The 5,089-nt window shown below is 41.6% G+C and overlaps 1 non-coding gene across 1 annotated transcript; it reads left to right on the top strand.

Moving 5' to 3' along the window:
- Window positions 1–4,168: 4,168 nt before the first annotated feature.
- TRNAG-UCC lies at window positions 4,169–4,241 on the top strand. Its single transcript has one exon. It is a non-coding gene; the product is annotated as a tRNA-Gly (tRNA).
- Window positions 4,242–5,089: the final 848 nt, after the last annotated feature.

Here is a 5,089-nt window from a genome sequence, read left to right as displayed (position 1 = left end):
AGGAAATGGCAACCCACTCCAGTAGTCATGCCTGGAGAATTCCATTGACAAAGGAGCCTGGCAGGAGTCGGACACAACAGTGAAACTAATACTTTCATTTTTTCACTTTCAGAATAGGCAACAGAAAGCAGATTAGTGGCTACGAGGAGCTGAGGGCAGCAGGTAAGAGAGAGAGACTTCTCAGTGAGTACAGGGTTTCCTTTGGGGTGATGAAATAAGTTGGAACTAAAGAGTAATGTTGGCTGCACAACTTTGGGAGTATACTTAATGCCACTGAATTGCCCACTGTAAAATGGTTAAAATAGTACATTTTTTGGTTATGTGTACTTTATCACAATTTTTTTTTTAATGGAAGGTCCCATTGATTTCCTGCATGACCTTGAAGGCAAAAAGCTCTTGGCCTTCAATCCCTTTCCTCTGTAACATGAGGCTGTTGGGCCCGCCTGTGTCCAGGGCTGTAGGAGTTTGTGTGGGAGTGGAAAGGACACAGGCCAGGACTCCAATCTCACCCACAAGCCTCACCTGCGGTATGACCTGGGCCAGTCACTCAGGCTCTCTGAATCTCCCCCCATGTCACCTTCTATAACCAGGACTGTTGGAAGTCCAGACTTTTGATGTGTGTTAGAAACAATTTTTTATAAGAAAACAAATATTTATAAACAAAGGAAAGAATGTAAAATTGTGTGTGACGTGTGTGTGGTGCCTGGCATAGATACAAGGGCTCCTCCTTCATTAAAAGGAAGCTCTTATTATTAGCTAATAATTATTTTAAATAAAACAAATGAAGGTGAAAGAGAGTTGTAAAGTAAAACTCCTAATTAAACCTGGAACTGTTAGTAGCATCTCATAGAAAAATGGGATTGGAATCAACTCATTTGGGATTTGAAAGGTGAGATTCGGACAGGTATGCGTGGGAAAAGGGCAGGACAGGACGCCCATGAGTAAAGGCTTAGAGGTGGAAGCATGCTGAGGCCAATGAGATTAGTTTGGCTGGAACAGACTATTTGGGGTACATGGAGAAAGACAAGATTCTGGGCTTCTTTGAACATCAGGTCAAGGAGTTTGGACCTTATTCTGAGGGCACTGGGGAGTCATGGATGGTTCTTGAGCAGCTGAGCAACATGATGGCTATGGTGACATAAGAGGATGTATCTAGCCCATTCCATGCAGAAATGATGTGGAGCTGAGAGTCTAAAGGCCAGGAGACCAGCCTGGCAACTATTGCTTTAACCTGTTATGAGGTTAAAGGATAGGGCATGAGTGTGGGAACTGACCAATCTAAGAAATACCCAGGGGAAGGACCTAGAGAAGTTTTTCTGGACTCCTGACTCACCTGACATCACTATGTCATGGCTGCTGGCGTTAATAGCACCAGTCTGGCTATTTCTCATCTGTGGGCATTTTCCTTGAAAAACTTAGAACGTGGTGTCCAGGAAAATGATTCAAGGGGCACACATAGATCTGAGATGATGAGCCCAGGTCAGAAATGATAAGCACAAAGCTGAGTGTGAGGAAGGAGCTGGCCTTCTGCAAAAGAGGCTCAATCCTGCTACTGTGGGTTTGGGTGCCTGGCCTGGATTGGGCACAAATTTCCAAGGCACTTGGGCTGGGCTCGCAGGTCTGCAGGATGGCATCCAGAAGGGCTTGTCAATCCCCAAGTGGCAGCTACAGGGCACCCTCTGGCAGGGAAAGTCGGCATTTATACCACTTATTCATAATCACCTCTATTCCCAGCAAGTGGTGCCACATCTATTGCTACAGATCTGGAGCTCACCTAGTAGATGACCATCCTACGTTAAGATATGTGGGAGCACAGTTACCCTGCAGAGACCTGAACACTGAAAACTGCAAAACACTGCTGAGAGCAATCACAGATATGAACAAATGGAGGGATATATAGTACTCTGGTCACGGCTCATAAGGCTCAGTATTGTTAAGACACCAATTCTCCCCAAATTGTTCCCTAGAGTCAATGAACCCCCAATCAAAATCCTAAAAGGCTCTTTTGTAGAATCAACAAACTGATTCTAAAATTTACATGGAATAGCCAAAAGGACTTCGAGAAAGAATAAAGCTGGAGGAAAATAAAGATAGACAAATAGATCAATGACACAGAATAGAAAGTCCAGAAAGAGATCCAAGTAAAAGGACAAGTGATTTTCAGCAAAGATGCAAAGGTAATGCAGAGGAGAAAGGAACCTTTTAAACCTACCACATTGAACCAACTGGAGGGCCAAATGCAAAAAATGAACTTCCTATGCCTCGCCGTATACAGAAACTAACTCAAAATGAATCATAGCCTTAAAGGTAAAGCCTACAACTGTAAAATTTGTGAAAGAAAACAGGAGAAAAATCTTGGCGGCCTTGGGTTAGGCCAAGTTTTCTTGTATTATCAAAAGTATGAACCGAGAAAGAAACTCATGCATCAGACTTCATCCAAATTAAGAATTTCTATTTGAAAGATACAGTTAAGAGAATGAAAAGATAAGCCATAAGTTGGGAGGAAATATTTGCAAATCATAAATCTGATAAAGGACTTGTATCTAGTATATAAATAATAAACTCTCAAAATTCAATAATAATAATATAAGCAACACATTTTTTAAAAATTGGCAAAAGATTTAACAGAGACTTCTCCAAAGAAGACACAGATGGCAAATACATGAAAAGATGCTCAACACTAGTCATTTTGAAATGCAAATCAAAATCACAATGAGATATCACTACACATTATTAGAATGGCTAAAATTAAAAGACTGATTCTGCCAAATGTTGGAAAAGACGTGGAGTAACTGGAACTCTCATATACTGCTGGTGGGAGTGTAAAGTGATACAATCAACTTAGAAAATAGTTATTTTCTTATAAGTTAAATATTCTACTCATAGATATTTACTCTGGGGAAGCCAAAGCCTATGTCCATTCAAAGATAAATACACAAATCTTCATAGCAGCTTATTCACAATAGCTCCAATCTGTAAACACCCCAAATAGATATTTGGGGAATAGAAAAACAAATTGTTTTATATTCATATAATGGACTAATACTCAGTGATATAAAGGAATGAATTATTAATACAAGCAACAATATAGGTAAACCTCAAAATAATTATGTCAAGTGAAAGAAGCACACTAAAAATAACACAAATTCTAGAAAATGTAACTAATCTGTAGTTTGATCAGTGGTTGCCTGGGAGTAAGTAGGTAGAGAGAGAGACAGGTAGGAGGGAGAAATTAAAAAGGGGCACAAGGAAACTTTGGGGAATGATGCTCACTGTCTTGTGTTGATAGTTTCATAGATAGATACACGTTAGATCTCATGAAATTATACCTTTCATGCATGTGCAGTTCAATGTTTGTAAGTTATATTTCAATAAACCTTTTTGGAGAAAAAACAAACCTTTAAGTTCTTTGCATCCCATTTAAAGCAAAAGCCAAAGCCCTTACAGCAGTAAAGCTACATAGCTGGCTGACTTCTATTCATAGTGTTATCTCCCCAGCTTCCAGAAGAGTGCTTGGAGCAGTGGAAGAGTTAAATAAGTATTTGTTGAATGACTGCCTAGGGCCCCAGTTAATCAATTAGTCGTTTGGCAATTATGGTTAAGAACAAGGTGAGGAAAAAAAAAAAAAAGAACAAGGTGGATTTCCTTGAATGATTAAACATACAGGTACCACGTGACCTCGCAATTCCATTTCTAAGTACAGTCTCAAGAGAAATGTAAATATCTGTTCTTAATAAAAAGGTAGAAACAACCCAAATGTCCAACTGATGAATTAGTAAATAATAGATAATATATCCATACAATGGAATGTTATTTGGCCATAAAAAGGAACCACATACCACAACATAGATGAGCCTTGAAAACATACTACGAAGCCAGTCACATATTATATGATTCCACTTACATGAAATGTCCAGATTGGGCAAGTCTATAGAGACAGGAAGAAGAGTTGCTGCTTGGGGTGCTGACATGGTGATGTGAGGGGAGTGATAGCTAAGGGATACAGGGTTTCTTTTGAGGGTGTTGAAAATGTTCTAAAATTGTGGTGATAGCTGTATATATCTGTGGATAAACTAAAACCATTGAATTATACACATAAATGGATGAGCTGTATGGTGTGTAGATTATATCTCAATAAAGCTGTTTAAAAATAAAGAGCATGGGGAGTTCCCTGGTGGTCCAGTGGTTAAGACTCTGAGCTTCCACTGCAGGGGGCCCAGGTTCAATCCCTGGACAGGGAACTGAGATCCTGTATACTGTGAGGTGTGGCCAAAAAATAAATAAAGTAGTTTAAAAAATAAAAATAAAGAGCATGGTGGTGGGTCAGGGGAAGGCACAGCTCTTGCTAAGATTTTGAGTGGAGAACAGTAATCCCTTGTTACAGTCCATTCACGGGGTCTCCAGCTCACATGCCCTCTCCTGGCACTGCCACCCACAGTTAATGAATCAATCAAGAGTAATTCCATTTTTGAACAATGCGTGCCTGCTGTGGGGGAGAGCACTTCACTTGTCCTGCCTGGAGAGATGCAGATGGTTTGAAAGATGGGAGCCTGAGAACACCTCCCAGGGCATGAGGAAGCCATGTGGCACAAAATCCTCAAGGGGTGCAGTCCCATCAAATGCCCACTGAGAATGGACATGGTCCAATGTGTCCAGCAGAGAAGGGGTTAAGGGCTCAGAGAGGACTCTGGGTTTGCTGAGGTCACCCTGAGGGTGACCTCTGACTGGAGGAAAGGCCCTTTCTCTCGGGACAAGCAAATGAGAGCAGGTGGCTGACAGCCCCACAGCCCACCGCTGGGGTTCTTACAGCTGCCTTGAGCTGCCTGAGCCACATGGCATCCCCCAGTTGCCTCACAATGATAATACCTTCTATTTATACCAAACACCTCTCCTCCCAGGAGAGTGCTGTGTTTTCCCAACATCGATTCAGTAAGCCAGCCAGCCAGAATTGAATTAAAATTCACAGCAACCACTCACATCAAGCCTCCCCCCTTGCTCCTGCCCGTTCCCTCCTTCAGGCACTGCAGTGACTCTCACAGCAAAAATAGAGAAGAACATTGGCCTTCTACACACCCACTCCCCTTCAGGG

This window comes from Bos indicus x Bos taurus, chromosome 11, assembly GCF_003369695.1.
Source record: "Bos indicus x Bos taurus breed Angus x Brahman F1 hybrid chromosome 11, Bos_hybrid_MaternalHap_v2.0, whole genome shotgun sequence".
NCBI lineage: Eukaryota > Metazoa > Chordata > Mammalia > Artiodactyla > Bovidae > Bos > Bos indicus x Bos taurus.
The sequence above is the reverse complement of the archived record's forward strand: the minus strand, read 5'-3'. Positions and strand labels throughout refer to the sequence as shown.